Raw genomic sequence first — 20236 nt, forward strand, 5'->3', positions numbered from 1 at the left:
TAGACAGGGTTCAAAAGAGAGTCGCCAACCTAATAGATCTTGAATTGTCATCTAAGCTTCAGCCTCTGTCCCATCGACGTAATGTAGCATCCCTCTGCCTGTTCTACAAGTATTTCAATGGTGAATGCTCTGACGAACTGCAAGCACTTGTACCCCCTCGACGCAAGTACCCCCGATAAACCCGACAAGCAGCAAAATCCCACCCCTTCACAGTTGAGATCCGTATATGTAAGAGCCTTCTACTCCAGTAGTTTCTTCCCCAGAACCGCTGGACTTTGGAATTCCCTTCCGAGTTCCTGCTTCCCCAACTGTACTAACATGCAGAAGTTCAAGTGTAATGTGAACCGACATCTTGCTGCCCAACTCCCCAGATAGTACCCCTGTAGCTTATGTTCCTAATAGTAGCCCCCTACAGAAAAGTGGCAATGTGCCTTATTTGGGGTGAAATTGCAATAAAAAAATACAGATTTCCAATACAAACGCATACTCTTACCCCTTACATCCGACACAAATAATGATTTCTCTTTTTAAAATATCCGGCACCGCTGATTGGATGAGAAGTATTCATTCTACAATTCCAACATTCGGTTATTCCACCAAATAAACGAACAGTTACCAACTATTAAACACGTCGCCATTTTCGATTGGTGTACAATAATCTTACGTTTTATTTTTTATTCACGTATTTGTTCCGCTTAGAAACTCTGATCTTATATTATTTATTTGTGAAAATATTACACTCACAAAATATAAATCATTAACGAAACACTTCATGACCAGCTACGCGATATACCTACTGTTTACAGTCACTCGGAGGGAGGGAAAGTTACAGATAGAGAGATACAGAGAGTGGGAGTGAGAGACACAGAGAGAAATAAGCCGTTTTAATTTTAAACAAAGTTGAAGTCAATGTTTTCGATTGTAAAACACTCCCTCTATGGCGTACCACTGCTTCGTTTTTTTTTCTAAACAAGAACATTGATTAAAGTTTTATTTTAAAAGGATGCTTATACATTTACTTAGCGTTAAAATTCAAAATTTTGAAACGGGGATGAAGTTAGCTTTTTGTTTTTCTTAAGCGAAACTGACTTTGCTTTGATCAAATTGTTTCTGCCGTATGGCTGAATTATTTTTTTTCTACATATTACATTTGAATAATGGTTATTTTTACAAGAATGTTTATACATTTGCTTAGCGATTAAACATAAAATTATATATGAAAAAAAAAAACAAACAAAAACACACGGTTAGTCGTTTGAAGAAATCAAATTTATTAAACAGCGGTGATTTTTCGTTTTAAAAAAAAACAACTTCATCCCCGTTGCATAAATTTGATTTTTTTTAAAAATTTATACACGTGTTTTTTTTTTTAATAAAACACTTACTTTTGTTTTACAATCGGAACCCTTGTTATATTGTAAAAAAAAATATTAAACGTGGTTTTTCATATAAAATTATATGTTTATTCGCTAGATAAACATGTAAAAACAAGTTTGTTTTTCTTTCTGTAGAAAGTTATATTTCTGACGGAATGAAATTTGGCTCGTGTACTTATTTGTTGGAGTTTTCTTTAGTGACAGACACTCATAAAAAGGATTCATAATTATATTTTATTTTCGTAAGACATATAATGATATAGTAATTCTCTTTTACTAAATTATTATTATGGACACAGGAGATAAAACAAACGTGTACTTTTGTTTTTTTTATTAACAAGTTTTCAATAACTTTACAAACTTTTAATCACGTTATTATTGCACATGTGAGGTTGTGATTTTTGTTGTTTGTTTGTGTATGCAAAGTTATTTTTGTATTTTTCTTACCAACTGCCCAAGCGTAGTATAAACACACTTAACCTCCCCGTGTTAAGAACGGCTACCGAGGTTTCGGGATGTTTATTCCGAAAGCCATTCTTAAGACGGGGATCTATTCGCTCGCGTTTCTTTTTGCTTAATCGGTATAATTCGGTGGTTTTCGTCGGTTGCTGGGCATTCCTCAGACTTAAAACTGAAGAAATACCGAAGTTTGACAATGAGTACATGTTTCTTTTTTTTTTTTTTTGTGAGGGGGTACTTATGCATTTTTGGTACCGTGCTGAAATAATATTGTCTTTATTTACAAAGCCATTTTGAACTTCGAGAGAGGAGGGTGTTTTATCAATATTAAAAAAATTAGCGTGAAACCACATCTGGGCAGGAGCTGCTAGAAAGGACTTATCCTGCCTGGACAGAGTTCAAAATAGACTTCGTAGTCTCGTAGGGGATGTCATTTTCTCTTCCCTGCAACCTCTTTCTCACAGAAGAGAGCTTGCGAGTTTGTCTCTGCTTTATCGTTATTTTAATGGCAAGTGCTCGACTGAGCTCCAATCTATGGCCACCCTCGCCAAACTTTCACAAGAAACACTCGTCTAGCAGAAAACATTATCAATAATTCCACTACTCTTTATCTCTGCCTAAACCTAAACGTAGATTCCATGAACAAAGCTTCTTTCTTAGAACTGCACGCCTATGGAATTGTCTTCCGTTTTCCTGCTTTCCAGCTGACTACAATATGATTGTTTTCAAGTCTAACGTAAACAAGTTTACCGATTTTCCATTACTAACGAGTACTCCATTGTCCAATTCTCTACTGTATACTTTTTTAACCATATCCTCGAATGGCTTCTTTGCCTTGATAAGTGGTGATGCGTATGTGAAAAAAACACACAAACAAAAAACTTGAATTTAACCTGAAAACACTATTTACAAATAGCGCGGTACAAAAAAAAAAAAAAAAATGCATAACCAATGTATAGGATGCATATTTTTTTCTAGATTTCTTAAACATGGGAACGAGTTTTGTCTTGCATTTACGTTATTTTTGTATACTGTAAAAAAATTTGTGTAAATTAGTACCAGTTCATATAAAGTTTCTTCTTTTAAATGGTAAAAAAGTTAGAATGATAACATTAAATTACAATTACATAGTGTTACATACAGGGGGGGGGGTTAAAGCTGTGGCGAGTGTTGGAGGTACATATTATTATTACACTTATTAAAAAAATAAAACAACTGATTAGGCTATTTTGGCAGTACAGACCTTAGTAATTTAATATTTGCCCAACAACAAAAATAACAGCCGTATTTGCAATTTTTACGCGGGGTGGCGATGCATGCTACAACCGGGCCACACCGGTTAACGGGTCCTGATAGTTTGTAATAAAGGTTGATTATTTTTCTCTTTATTTCTATACTCAGGAAATCTGTTATTTTGTCCACCTCACCTCTACCACATGTCCTCAGTTAATATCCGTGTCGTTTCAGGCGACGATGGTATAAAGAAAATCTATATACTGCTATGAATAGTGTAAATATAGTTGTTGGGTCCCGTCCACGATGGATGACGTCACAACAGGCTCGCATCACTGCGGGATGACTTCATTTACTAAAACAGATGAAGAAAGGTGCCGATGGAACTAAACTGATGAAGATACTGGCTTTACTTTATCTCTCAGATTTCATTTTATTTTGTAATTATTTTTTATTTACTTTTTATGGAAACCAATCGATGTAAGGGGCTAAAATAATTAAAAATACTACATAAAAATAATAAACAAACAAAAAAAAAAAACAGCCAGCGATAAGTGTTGGATAAATACATTCCGACCCGAAAAACCCCAATCCTTCGCAATTTGTCGAAAACATCGCCCATGGAGTGCAGAACTAAAGGATAAAATAGGAGAAACGAGAGGCTGTCGTAAATAATTATCATTTTCTCTATTGTATTGTTTGTTTGTATTTTTTCTTTTTTTCTATCGTTTATTCATTTTGTTATTCATTCTGTCAGATTGTAAGGAGGATCCGATGGAGGAAAACAGCACACCACATCAGCCAACTGAGACAAATTCCGGAGCAATAGTCCACACGGGACTCTATTCCCGGTACGCTGTAATAGCAATACGGCACACGGGTTCCGTTCCGCGTGCACCATAACAAAAGACGTTCGCACAAATACTGATGTGATCTGCATGAGGCCCAAAATCCAACTGCCAGCCAACCGAAAAACGTGAATCTCTCGCGAAGAATGTAAATCTTTTGTCGGCGTTATTCTCGTTTTCCCAGATGATGAAAGTTTACGTCAATGGTTTCAACGAAATTCAATTTCGCCGTTTGGGTGCATTGCTGACACTGTCCTCGAGTGGCTTCGGTTTCTTTATACAGAGAGTTGTCAGGACAACCTGGGATGAACCTTATTTCTCTACAAGTATGCAATAGACAAATATTCCAAATAATAATGTTCGAAGTCCAAGTAAGGTTCTCTCGTCATGACTGCACGCTGGATTATACAAAGAATGTTGCACTTCCCTATAGTAAAAGCATTAAACTGGATGCTTTGATGAATTCTTTCCCTAGAATCCTGTATCGTAATCGATCCGGCGTCTTTGGGAAGACTTTCTTCCACGTCTTAGGACTGACCCATGCTCGACCGCCGTTGGCACAGACCCCTTCTCCACTTTGGCTTATGAATGTTTCATTCCTAGGATGGAGTACTGTTGCCACATCTTGGCAGGAGCTGCTAGAAGCACTTTATCCTCCTTTGACAGAGTTACAAATAGATTTGTAGCCTAGTAGTGGATGCCCTTTTCTCTTCCTTGCAACCTCTTTCCCAGAGATGGCCCTGTCGGTGGGGCATTAGAATACGCCGACTGCCCCCCTGCAGAGGGTAAAAGTCCCTCAATGGGTGTCCTGGATATGACCTTAAACTATATCCAGTGGTGAGGCCCCAGCTTGTGGGCTTCGGAGAGTGTGGAGCCACCCTTTAATTACCATTGCTCCCAGGTCCACTATGACCCGGAGTGGTAGTACCTGTTAGGGTCCCAACTATGGGTTAAATAGAAACCGACGTGAAAATAGCAAATATATTCTATTAAAAAAAATTTTCTTCAAAATCTTAGGATTCGGCATTAAATAACCCGAAAAGGGTTGATATGCCGTAAAACAAAAACAACCAACCAATCTTTCCCAGAGAAGAAACGTTGCGAGCCTTTCTTTGCTCTATCATTATTTTCATGGCAAGGGCTAATCTGAGCTCCAATCTACTATGACCCCCCTCTTGCCAAACTTTCACGAAAACACTGGTCTAGTTGAAAAGACTATCAATAATTTCTCCCACATTTTATTTGTGCCTAAATCTAAACATAGATTCGATGAACAAAGCTTCTTTCATGAGCGCATGCCTGTGGAACTCTCTTCCGTTTCCCTGCTTTCCAGTTGACTACAATATGGTCGTCTTCCAGTTCCACGTAAACAAGTTTTTGATGAGCTGTCCGCTTAAGTAATCCGATTTATCAAATATCTACTACCATACTCTCATTAATCTTTATCCTCGAGTGGCCTCCGGGCCTTAATAATTAGTGACTCCTTTGTAAAATAATAAAACTAAGACAAAGAATCTAAAAAATATATACTATAGCATACAATGGTCGTTTAAAAAGAAAAGTTTCATATTCATTTAACTGAATTAAACTTTAAAACAAGTTGAAAATCTGCGAAGACGGGAGTGGTACCATTAAACCGAGTGAACCTTTTGTGCTCTAGAATTTATTTTTCCAAATAGTCACCACAATTGCTAATGCATTTTTGCCAAGAATTCAATGACGCTTGTGACGCACGTTCATGAAGAGTTGCTTTCTTAGAGACTCACACGGCAATATCTGCAATAGAGAGATGGAACATTTAGGTTATGAATGCATAAGTTCAGTTACACCAGCAATTCAATTTGCAATACTCTCTGCTCCATCCGGGTGGAAAAAATACGAGGCATTACTTTTGGAATAGCCCTTTGAGTTAACTGGGCATATGGAGAAATGAAAATTAATGTTTTCCGCTTCTTTACTAACTAAACATTTGATAGTTCAATGAGGTCTTTAGTTGAAAACTTTGGTCTATATCATATGGATCGAGTGTCAGCCTTAGTAATGGATCCCAAGTTTTTTGTTACTGTTTTCTTTTTCACCCTAAACAAGGCACAATGTTACTAAGTCGTAAGGGGCTATTATTTGGGACCGGATCTGCAGGGATATTATGTAAGGAATTGGGCAGCGAGATATCTGTTCACATTACATTTGGACTTCTGCATGTCAGTACAGTTAGGGAAGCGGAGGCCTGGTAGGAAATTCCAGTCTAGCAACTCGAGGGAAGAAGCTATTTGGGTAGAAGGCTTTTTGGCATCTAGAGAGCGTAGAGGTGGAATTTTGCTGCTTGTCGAGTTTGTCTGGGGTATTTACGTCGAGGGGATACTAGTGTTTTAGGTCGTCCGAGCACTTAATAAAAAGAAAACAAGAGAGAGAGATGGATATGGGGGAGAAAGAAAGAGAGAGAGATAAAGAAAGTAAAGCAGGAAGAGAGAAAGAGAGGGAGGATGAATATATAATGTAAACACACACTAAACGGAGTTCCTATGAAGGAAGTTTCTTTCTTAAAGCATCCCATCTGGAGAAAACAAAACGCTGACAGTGTAGTATCTGTTCTCATGCTATTCTTCATTGTTTTTGTACTGGGTTAGTAAACGAAAGATACTTCATGACTGAAACAATTTTAGTTTTGGACCTATACAGAGTGTCCCTTTTTGGGGAGCTGGGTTTTCTCCATATTAATCTCTGCCCTCATGGGGAGTCAAGTAAATAGGAACACTACTCCAAAGCCGACTACAACCGGCCAAACAAATACTTGATGACTCATCCTTTTGTACAGGTAGCGTTTCAAATGTAATGCCTCCTATTTTTTTGTTCCGTCCGAATGAATCATCGGGGAGTGAAAATTGTATTGTTATGCATTCATGACCTGAAACTATCATCTTTCTGTTAGTGTGTGACTCTAAGAAGGCCATGGATGTCCATCAGAAACAGCTTGGCAAAAGTACATTGAGAATGGTGGTGATTATGTTGAAAAATAAATTCTGGAGCAAAACAGGTCACTCATTTTAATAGTACCACTCCCATCTTCGTAGCTCTTCAACTTCTAAAGTTAAGACAATAGGATTCTTTATTTTGAAACAACCGTCGTATAATCAATTCCTATTAAGTAACCTATTCTCCCTTTCATCCACTGTTTACAATTCTGTCATCACGGCAACAATCTTTTACATCCTGATCTTCGTGTGTTTCCCGAGGCTTTATAAAAAAATGATCCGCTATTAACGGAGAAAAATGTTGATTATATACACCAACAATATCGCCTCACAGTTGTATCAAGACACAACTCTCAAATCTGTTCAAAGCTAATAGTTTTTAACTCAATGTCAAAGTGATTGATTTTGCGCTACGAAACAGATAGTGTCAAAAATCGTAAATGTCAACTGAATTAAAGGAATAAATTATAAGATGGTCAACATCATGAATTTTGCAATATATTTTTTGTCATTTATTCACTATATTGCTCTGTAAGTACATTGAGGTTCTTAAATAAGGATAGGTATATATATATATATATATATATATATATATATATATATATATAATATAAAGCTGAATGTCTGTGTGTGTGTGCGTGTGTGTCTGGTCACGAATAGGCTCCTATATGGTTGACTATTTTAAAGAACTGATTATATATAATGATAGAAGATGTATCGAGACACAGGAATGGGTAGGTTTGATCTGGAAGAACGGTGGTTCATTAAAATTGTGGGGTCTGCGTTCGCGCCTGGTCCACAAAGTATAGAAATAAAAAATTTAAAAATTAAAAAAAAAACTTTTACAAGTGTTTTTGATATAGATGTACATAATAATACTTTGATAAGTATGTTTTAACTTAAATAGGGATGGTATAATAAAATTGTTGGGTCTGCGTTCACGCCTAGCCCCCATAGAATGGACATAGGCACAGACTTTAATAAAGACTTTTCATATCTATCTGCGTAAGTATACTTTGATAATTATGTTTCAGTTTGAAGAAATATGGTATAATAAAATTATGGGGTGTTCGTTCGCGCCTGACCTCCATAGAATGGAAATATGTCACAAAGTTTAACAAGGTTTTTTAATATAGATCCACAGAATATTGTGATAAGTGTTTTATTGTGAACAGGTATGGTATAATAAATTAAGGGGTTTATCTATTTTTACTTTCATCATATTTTGCTTTGGTTTTGATACTCCCAAATTCGAAGCTATCTCTTTACAACCCTTCCTTTTCATAACCTATCATACTTTCATAAATAAGAGTTCATTTTCTGCAGGCTGTTTTTGAACCCAGTTAACGACAGGTACTTTTGCTAGTATATATATATATATATATATATATATGTATATGTATATATATTTAGTAATGTGATTGATAATTTAAAATTTAAAAATCAAATTATAATTAAATTAAAATTCCGTTTCATAAGAAGGAACAACAACAAAATCAATATATATATATATATATATATATATATATATATATATATATATATAATACAGCTTAAATGACTCTATATATGCACACGTTGGATATCTTCTCTTTACACTAATATACTCAAGAGGCCACATAACCTGCACCCTAGATATTATCTCTTTTTTTATCCTCATGTCTTTTCTGTTGCTTGTAGCGCCATTGTGTTTTTATTTTTTTACTTTTCGTTTATTATTGTGTTTCTTTTCTTCCACTTTATTCTGTTTCAGTTTTCTTTATGTGTTTTTCTTCTTTTATTTTCTTTTTTCTTGCATCTAATAGCATTGTATGTGTGCTCTCTCTCGCTCTCTCTCTCTTCCCCCCCTCTCTCTCTCCCTCCACCCCTCACTTATTCCGGTAACGCGATTTTCTTATATTTTTTTTATTTCTTATTTCCCCACGATCCCCCATTTTTCCCGCCTTTTCGCAATGGCGGCTGTTTCTGTTTTTTTTTGTTTCTTTTTTTTTTTTTTACTTTTTTGTTTTCATTTTTTTCTCCCCAACATTTTTTTTTTACCCGCGACGTCCGTCTGTTCGCGCATCCCCGCTTCTTCCCCGCCATTCTTTGCCAGTCGACTAGGCGTTTTTTTTTTTTGTTTGTTTTGTTTCTTTTTTGTTGCTATAACCAGGCAGTGACAGCCTTTTTCTATGGCGGTCTCCCTCTTAAAGAGCCTTCTTCTTACTGTAGTGTTTTTGCGTTCACGCCCGGCGTTTCTGCTTTCCCGCTCCATTCAGGCAGAGACATCGATTCGTTCGAGTGTAGATCGTGTGATGGCCGTCGATCTGGTCTCTTCACACATATTAAATGTTAGGGAGCGCGCCGAAGAGGCGGAGGAGTAGAGTGACACAAGCGAGGCGTTCGGGGGAGCGACCGGCAAATAACGGAGCGAGGTGTGTCTACGGGGTTAAAGGCCAAGCGATCTGCATTTTTTCTTCTTTTCTTGAATCTTTGCCTATTTTTTTGATTTCCTATCGAGTTGTTTATCTGTCGGTCATGAGTTTTCTCCCCCTCTTTTGTCTCGATTTTTTTTCTTGTTTAGGAAGTGTCTGTTTCTGTATATTTTTTTTAACGAATTGTTTACGTCTCTTGTTCCTCACGTAATTCACGTAATTTTCGTTTTACATCTGTTTTTATGTTTTATTTCATAAAACCATAGTTTTTACAAACCCAAATGACTTTTTGAAAACTCTTGGAAAAAGAAAGCGTTACTTAAGTTTAAGAACTCGCTGAAAATATAATTCAAAACACCAGTGATTTTTACAGAAATAATTACAGACATAATATTGCGGCAAAGATCGTAACTAATTAAGAGCTTGAGTGTTTGAACATATGCCTGCCTGATTTCTTTAAGTGGCGGCAGACACTGTAATATATGAAGTAAAGCGACGTAATTTGGCGGCAAAGATTGTAATTAATAAATTAAAGCGACGAAATATGACGGCAAAAATCGTAATAGATTAAGTAGAGGGACGTAATATGTCATCAAATTAATTAAGTAAAAGAACATACTATTGAAGCTAAGATCGTAATAGATCAAGGAAAAGGGTGTGATATGGCATCAAAAATCGTAATTAATAAAGTAAATGAACGTAATATTACGGCAGAGATCGTTATAGATTAAGTAAAGGAACATTATATTGCAAGAAAGATCATAATAGTTTCTGTAAGAGAAACATAGTATTGCGGCATTAATGGTAATATATTAATAAAGGAACATAATATTGCGGCTAAGATCGTAATAGATTTAGTAAAGGCATGTATTATGGCTGCAAAGATGGTAATCACTTCTATCTATCTATTCTTCTATTCTTTTCTATCTTCTCTTCTTTCTTTCTCTTCTATCTATCTTTTTCTATTCTATCTTTTCTATTCCATCTATGTATCTTTTGTATTCTTCTATCTATCTTCTTCTTTTCTTTCTTCTATATATCTATCTATCTTTGATCTATCTATCTTCTTCTTCTTTCTCTTCTTCTTCTTCTTCTTCTTCTTCTCCTCTTTCTCTCCTTTTTCTTCTTCTTCTTCTCCTCTTCTTCTTCTTCTTCTTCTTCTTTTTCTCCTCCTCCTCCTCCTCCTCCTCTTCTTTTCTCTTCTTCTTCTTCTTCTTCTTCTTCTTCTTCTTCTTTCTATATATAAAACGAACTCATTTTTCCCGTGTGATTTTGACCCTCATAGGATTAAAAATCAAGACATTTCATGCAAATGTAATATGCACAAACTGCAGCACAATATCTGAGGTGTGTTATAGACCTATTACCTCTCCACTTCTTCGATAATCTTAGATCCCTATATTTTTTCTGCTGAGAGTTCACGGCCAAAATCGGTTAAACTCAATGGAAGTGGTAAAATATTTTCTCTCTATTAAATTCCTGCTTCCCCCGAGACCACTTAACACTGTTGCCAGATCGTTCACAAAGAACAGTTACGAAGGAACACCGGTTTGACTTTTATTTTCTTCGTAGTCGCTTAAAAAATGGAATTAAGCGAATCGAAGCACTATTTCGTAGTTGCTTAAAAAACTCGCATAGAAGAGTTATTTATGCCATTCCTTTTTTTTTTTTTTTTTAGCTTTCCGCTGTGCTTTTTGCCTTTTGGTTTTTGGTTTTTGGTTTTTGGTTTTTGGTTTTCCGAACACATTTGTTCGCTGTTTTCTTTTTGTTTTGGTTTTGCCGATTTTTTAAAAGAAGTTAAACATCGTTTTTCATTTTTTTTTATTAATACAGAGTTACTACATCGCTTACATACACCCCTCCAAACAACCGGGCAACACCGGGTACCCCCGCTAGTATATTAATAAAGGGACGTAATATGGCGTCAAAGATCGTAATAGATTAAGTAAAGGTGTTATATTATGTGTATCTAAAAAGGGGTCTATTGTGTAATGTGAATGCGAATATATTTTATAACGACGTACATGTTGAATAGTGGGGTTTATCTTTTTCTGTATATTCGTGTACGAGTAAATGCGTGTATGTATATATACGTCGTATCATTTAGTTGATTGTCTCGTGTGTATATTTTAACATTTATGCAACAGTTCTAGCAGGAAACGATTGACGTAGCCGTATCGAAACGGTTATATACAATCAGTTCTTTTTAACAGATATAAATAGCACAACATATACCTGAATTATTTACGAACATTTATTTTCATGATCCGGCCGACATCGATTACACGTTTTTACATTCTGGCTGTCTGAAATGACGCCTCCTCACTGCGACTGGAAAGATCCTTTTTGCAGAGGTCCGTTCTCTCTGATGTCCAGCTAACAACGACTAGAATCTTCCCAAATATACATCTCATTACGTGTCTCAGACCAACAGCTGATGTAACCCCAATCTAGTTATTTGTTTATGCGAACCAAAAATCATGTTTACATCTATTTTCTATTGTCACATTCATTTTGCGATCTTATACTATATGTCAATCATTTTCTCTCAATTTAATCGTTTTTTTCGTTAATCATAATAATTGATCCAGCGACCCGTCGTAGTTCGAATCAATCAATCAATCACTCAATCAATAATAATAATGATAATAATGATAATAATGATAATAATAATAATAATAATAATAATAATAATGTTTTGATCCTTGGTCCTGCTTTCCCCAGTTAACACAGATATTACGCTATTGATCACAACCCAAAGGGTCACAACCTTACAAAGGGACTTAATATGGCGACAAAGATCGTAATTAATTAAGTAAAGGAACATATTATTGAGGCTAAGATCATAATAGATCAAGTAATACTACTAATATAGCGGCAAAGATCATAATTAATTAAAGGAACATAATATTGCGGAAAAGATCATAATAGATTAAGTAAAACAAACATAATATTGCGATCAAGATTGTAATATATTGATAAACGAATATAATATTGGGGCAAATACCGTAATATATTAAGTAAGGAGCGCAATATGGCGGCAAATATAATAATAAATTAAGTAATAATACCATATGATTTAATTTTCATGAGAAGACCTCATTGCTAAACTTTGTGGATGGCTTGATACATATCAAAGGCTACTGTCCTAGCAAATTGTTACCTATCTGTATTTGATTGAAGGCGGATGAATCGGCGAGATGCATTCTCTGTTTATGCAATGGCAACTGCACAGGTTGAAATGAACCATTGGAGAGAGCGTGTCTTGCTATAAAGCTTGAGTCTCTGAACATATGCTTGCCTGATTTCTTTAAGTTATTTGTACATTGTTCAGCAAGAAAAGAAAAGATATTACTACATGTGGCCTTTCCGGTGTGATATCTGGTTTCCTAATAATCCATTTTTGAAATATCTTGTCATTTTAAGCAACGGTTTCTCAGTTTAGGGTCGAGAGCTATGGACGATTTCTAACAATATAATAATATTACTAGCTAACTATTCTGAACAAAAGGAGCGTCATGCCCAAAAGATGAGATAACTAATGAGTACGTGCAAGCACTACCGCGGAGGCATTATACTGATTGGCCTGTCTACAAAAAAAAAAAAAAAAGACGAGGATAAAAGGGCATAACAATACATAGGCAAGTAAACACAACGGCTAGTCTTGCTTCATAAGGAAGATTTTAATCTATATTTACAATTAAAACCTTTACAAAAAGAACTTCCTTCGCCCGTTTTCTGACGGAGATAATAAAGACGAAATGATAAAATCACAACGCGAGTTAATTCTATATTGTTTTGGCATATTCGATTTCCCAAGTTCATCTTGTGATTTCATCCACATTATGCTGTTTGCATACACACACACACACACACACACACACACACACACACACACACACACACACACACACACACACACACACACACACACGAACACACACACGCGCACACACACGCACACACACAAAATATATATGTGAGGGAGTAAATCTAAAATATATTTTTATATGGACCACGTGTTTTTATTTATGTTTAAATTATTTATTTGTATTTTTTCTGTTTTTTTTTAATGATCTTTTATTTATTTTCACTTTCGCATTCCTGTCACAGCTTATCTCTCCACCCATCTTCCACCCCATGTATCTTCCCCCACTATCCACCTCTTACTCTATTCCTGCCGTATATATATATATATATATATATATATATATATATATATATATATATACATATATATATATATATATATGTAATTGTATAGATGTATAGATGTATATGTGCGTGTGTTACCATATACGTGGGCACGCTAATATAGAGACACGATGGTGTGCACTTAAGCGAATGTAACGTCGTCATAAATCTACTTCAACGGTGTCGTTACATTTTAACAGTCATACCCAACATGTTGTGTCTGAGACAGTCGCAATGAAACACATATAAAGATGAAATTCGATTCGGATATTTTTCGGTTTTAAGATAATGCATTTATTACACGTGCTTTCTAACAGCACATTACCTATTATTTTACAAGTCACTTAGTTCGTCTCGTTTGTCATGTATTTCACAAAGCCCTGCCGCTCAACACGGGCTTAAAAGTCTCTAGCCGCCATAGGACACACGTTCGTCTTACGTCTGTACGCGCTTTTTCAGGTCCTCGGTACGTGTTGAATATTTCAATCAAATCGATTGATCGCCTGCTCTAATTGGGGACCCAACGCATTGCACCTGAAAGAAGCTTTAAATGTCTCTCGCAGTGACTAAGTCCACGATATATTATAGTCTACATTGCACTGTAAAGAACCTGTTTTATTTTTATAAATTAGTTTTCTATATAATGACTTACATTAAAGTTTAAAATGCAAAAGTCAATTATCATTCTTCACTTGTGCTCTAAACAGAAACATTCATTTCGAACGCGCCCTTGTCATATCAAAGAACCTACTGTTGATTTTATATGACTTGCATTACTGGTTGTGCGGTGATAATGGCTTGAATTTAAGTTTAAAATGAAAAATTCATATATCATTGTGAAATTGTGCTTTAAACAGGAACATTCATTTCAAACGTGTGCCTATCATATCAAAGAATCTACTGTTGATTATATATGTCTGTCCTTTCGGCTTGTGTGGTAATAAAACTCTTCTTGTGATATTATGTTGTGTAAAGTGCTAGCTGTAGTCAAAATCGCCTGCTCCTTCTTTCATTGAATTATTTCGATTATCGATATGTATCGAAGACATTCCGACACAAAACCCATCAAAGAACACTGCCAGGCAAAAAAGGTAATTTCGTGTGAGATTTCGACTGAATAGGAAACGAACTAACAGACACGCAGACACACAAAGTCCCTTTTATATAGTAGTCGTATATATATATATATATATATATATATATATATATATATATATATATATATATATATTGTATTTTGTGTACAGAAAGTTGTTAGATTAGACAAGTCATTGGTAATGTCGGTTTCAAGCCCGATAATTAGGACCGCTTAAGATATTCATATCAAGCTCTCTTCAGCCAATACTCCTCTCATGAGTATTGGCTGAAGAGAGCTTGATATGGATATCTTAAACGGTCCTAATTATCGGGCCTGAAACCGACGGTACCAATGACTTGTCTCATCTAACAACTTTCTGTACACAAAATACAAAATATAAATACGCTCCTTTTAATTGAGCACTCTTCTGGCTTTCTTTAAAAAAAAACCTAATCATATATATATATATATATATATATATATATATATATATATATATATATATATATATGCACTGCTTAACTATATCATATCGCTTCAGTTCGATTAGACAAGCAGATACGTCAAACTGGACAATCAATCGTCAAGCTGACTGTCGGCCCTTCTAATCGCAACACTATGACTCTGCAACTGTTGAATGTAAGCGAAATCTTATTGTAAACTCAATGTAAAGATTGTCAATTGCCGAAGAGCTCGAATTGCTTTACCGAATGAGCAATACTTTAACTGTTAGTGCCAGTTGGCAGTTTGTTTTCTTACGATAGCTTTACCCACGAGCAAGCGAGGTATATGATTATCTGTACACGGACTGTTTCTCTGTATCACAGCTCTTTATATATATATATATATATATATATATATATATATATATATATATATATATATATATATATATCCAATATATAAACGGCTATATGTCTGTCTGTCTGTCTTCATATTTTCAAACTTCATCTCCTCCGAAATTAAAAGTCGTAGAACGGCGCTAGGGGCTTCAAATGGTTGGATTTTTTACGGGCCGTTCTTGTATGGGTCTTTAGCAGGTTAAAATTGTTTTTAAGGGGCAAATTGAAAAAAAAAATCCTGAAAAATTTTGTACATTCATCATAGTTTATTTTTAATTTTCAATTTTTAATCAATTTATGTAAGTGTTACGTTGGTACAGTAATAACGTCGCCAGCTTGGAACGGTACAGTTTCGATTCTAGCTGATGGTAACTGAATATCTATTTAATTTGTTTTCTTTGAAATCACGACTCTATAATAATATATGCGACATTTAGGAACATTATAATATCATATTTTAGCGTATTTTACGCCCGGGCAAAGCTGCCCGCTACGCTAGTATACACACACACACACACACACACACAAACACACACACATATATATATATATATGTGTGTGTGTGTGTGTGTGTGTGTGTACATATATATGCTATTCGTTTTTATGTAAACTCTTTATTCCGAGTGTCCTCATCGTTTTCCTCTTTCCCCTCCCTTTTTGCAAATCATTTTTCTTTCTTTTCAACACTGATTCGATGCTCCATTATTCCACGCAATGCGCATGCCCTGGTCTCGCGAGAATCATTTCTTTGTTGCTTTTTTATATTATTTTCTTATTACACGACTTGCTTTTTATTCACCTTTCTTCTTTTTTTTATTATTTGTTCTTTCAGGAGGACCCTCTGTATTTTCATTTCTTTAAGCAAATCAGCCTCGGGGCAGAACCCTATCAACCTTAAGGATACTTGCCTCTAGGCATTGGACAACGAGTAATGTCATCAACCTAAAAGCAAAAAAACAAAACAAAAAAGATAGAAAAAAGGTTTCCCGAGACCAAAGTGATCGCTCGATAATCCGTTTTGTAGCAACCCGCTAAAGAGTGTTGGACGCGAATGGACTCATCTTTTACGAAAAAAAAAAATATCTAGATATAATACAAGTGTAAAAATATACAAGCACGTTCGTCTGTATATATTGCAGCGGACCAACACTTTCGGGGTAATATAATGCCGGGACACAATCAGAGTGACATTGCGTTCGCTTTTATGACATATCGACCCTTTTTGACTAATTTGGTTTGTTTTTGTTTTACAGCATATCAACCCTTTTGAGTTATTTAATGTCGAATTTAGTAATCTTGAAAAAGAGTTTTATACCTTAAATCTTTTAATACTAAAATAATTGTTCATGATGTTCAGCTTGATTGTTTTGTTTAGACACATGAACCCTTTTCGGGTTATTTAATACTGGATTCAGCAATGATTGGAAAACGTTTATATGTTTCAAGTTTTCTATATCTTCAAATATTTATTCTTGGTGTTTGGTTTAGTTGTTTAGTGGAAGAAAACTATTGTTTTTTATGATTTTGCAGGACATGATTGAGTTTTGCGAAAGAAAAGGAATAAAGACAATTACATCAATTTTAGGCCAGGAAGCCAGTGTCTGCAGACAGCCTGATCTGGTAGCACCAGGTTTGATTGAGTTACTTCACTTTACCACAGTATATGCTTAAATGCTAGTGTTATGTAGTAGATCAAGCACAAGAAAGCGTCAATCTATTTATCTATTTGTTTATGTATCTATCCATCTCGATCTATCTATCTATATAACTGGAGAAATAAACAAGAGATGAATACGAAGAATATTTAGAAAAACTGTCAAAATATAACAAAACTAGATCATAGACAAGTTTACCGGAAGGTCTGGTCAGCTGATCGGATCTATGTGTATGTTACGTGGATCAGATTAGCTGGAGATCATAGAGAGTTGGAATTTTGACGTTGAGCAGAGCTGGCGGTATAATAAATCATCCCCTCACCGGCGAGAGAGTTGACGGATCTCAGAATGGAGACCTAGAATTAACCATGCAAGCAAAGATATTCACTTTCCATTCTTCTGCGATCGACACCGGGAAAGTAAATAAAAACTATATAAAACCAACCAGCGTTCTTGGAAGTGAATGTATATTCGTCCGAACAGGTTCCAGTCTCCCGTCCAAGAACAAGATGAATTCCGGGTGGACAAGATCAACTACGCATGAAGGTATGCCATAAATACACTATCACCCCCATCACACACACATACACACACATACCCGCATATGAACAATTAGATATGAATATAAAATAATAGACAGCAACAACAATTCTAGGGTTCAAATAGTGAAGATGCAACGATAGACATTTAGTGACACGTATACACCTAATGATGAACTCTTCGTCACAAGTACACATATCGACATATGGTGCTGTGGTACACATTATACGACAAAAATCCTTTTTAGTACCTTACAATATAACAGATTCCTTTTTGGAACCCCCGATAATATAACACTAGTAAAAAAAACAAAAAACAAAAAACAAAAAAACAATACAAAACGTGTCTGGCTTGCTTTACAGCATGTCGACCTTGTTGATTTAAATTATTAAATATTAGTAGTAGGCATCAGTTCAGTATCAAAGGACAGTTGATATAAAAACTGATATATAAATTGGAGTTAATTTTGAAGCGAGAGTTACGCAATGTTCAACCACAGCTCTACTGGAATTCTGTCTCTATTGTTATGTATATAACATTTATTTGTAAATGATGTATTACCTTTCAAAACCCTTTTTTTTTTGTAGTTCAAAGAATATAAACCGACCCCAATGAGTGACTCAACGGACCCCTTTCTTTTTTCTTCCTGTATTCTTATAAAGCAGTGTTTGTTTAATTTAAGCCAATCAAAAATTTCTATGTAAGATTTGATCTGAAATAAACTAGGGTTATTCGTTATGAGCTTCTATTCAGTATCGAGATATAGGGCATATGTAGAGGGGCTACTGTGAAGCAAGAATTGCGCAATTCCAGCCATATCTCTACTGAATAGGCACTGATTAATTCCAGCGGCAATGAGACACAGTTGAAACAATGTCAAGATAAGCAAAAAGCTCTCCTACACACGTAAGAAAAGCGTGAAGGAAAGATAAGAAAAGGAAAAGCACACACACACACACACACACACACACACACACACACACACACACACACACACACACACACACACACACACACACCCACACACACACACACATATATATATATATGTGTGTGAGTGTGTGTGTGTGCATACATTGTGTGTATTTAGGCAACGTTCTTTCATTTAAACAAACGTTGTTAACAGAGAACTTTCATTTGATTAGATCTTTTTTTATATTTTCAATTTTTCTGGTGATCATTATAGTGTATGGATCGAAAAAATGATATAAGTCACATGTGCAGTTCGTAGTTGGCCGCGATGTTTCTTTTCGTATTTCAAAGAAGACATCTTCAGGAGGGCTGTCTGAGTATTAGTGAGAGGAGGGCTGGGATCTATTATTCTACATAATAGCAGCGGTGAAGCGAGCGAGTGTGAGTGCCCAGTGTGTGAGAGATATGTATGTATATGCCCATACCTATATGCAACAATGATATTTTACAATAAATATTAATAATCATTTTTAAACCCACATGTGTTTTCCTGCGAGTCCAAGTTATAAAGGGGGATGGTATTTAACCTCCAGTCTACCAGAAATTAGCAAAAATGGTGAGGGAAATTAAATATCTATAAATGCCAAATCAGCAAGTATCAACAGTAAACAGTAAGAGAGTATTAAACGAATGGTGTCGATATGTTACATTTTGATAAAGGTGACAGATTATTAATTCATTCCGTTAAGAGGGTTCACTTTTTTTTCTTAAACAAGCTTCTCAACGATAATATTTTAAAAATATTCATAATTATTTTGAAACCTGTCAGACATACGTTTTTACGCATACTATAGAGTAGTAGATAAAAATTAATGTCAGTCGGGAAATTATCATATTTTTCTCTATATAAAAAAAGCATTACATATTAAGTCTAAGATGTCGGTTTGAGAAGATTTCAACGTGCTGTATAATATATTTTCTAGGGACGTTAGTTTTCTTTTATTGCATTTTTAAAGTGATTTTTGTGTGTTTTTGACCTGTCGTTCTTCTCATCCTTTTGATCAGCTTTCGTTCTCTTTGTTTTGTTTTGAAATACCGTATCTGTTTGTATTATTAATACTTGATCTTCTCTGAAGAGCATCCAAATAAACTAAAGAATATATTTATCGTTACGGGTTACGAAACATATATAAGACGTTAAAGAAAAATAAACATAAAAAATAAATAATGATGATTATTAACTAATTGTTTTCCTTGGACATTAAGATGCAACCGGACAGTATGTGTGTGCGTGTATATATATATATATATATATATATATATATATATATATATATATATATATGCATTTATGTATATATAAATATATATATATTCATATATATAATATATAATATATCATAGATATACTATATACAAATTACATTATATATATATATATACATATATATATATATATATATATATATATAGTGGTTTAATTTTAAATTCTGAAAAAAACAACGTATAGAGACATATATTCGATTTAAGAATTTATTGCTTGACAAAGGAATATATAGAAGGGATTATATTAATTTCCTTAATCCATTATCTTTTTGGCTAGGATCTCCTTGAAGATATTACTTCAATTAATATCTATCAGGATTTTCACCTGAAGTATCTCAGTGTCTTATCTCCCTTATATATATATATATATATATATATATATATATA

The sequence above is a fragment of the Euprymna scolopes genome, chromosome 7 (assembly GCF_053919585.1).
Source record: "Euprymna scolopes isolate OS-2025 chromosome 7, ASM5391958v1, whole genome shotgun sequence".
Lineage (NCBI taxonomy): Eukaryota > Metazoa > Mollusca > Cephalopoda > Sepiida > Sepiolidae > Euprymna > Euprymna scolopes.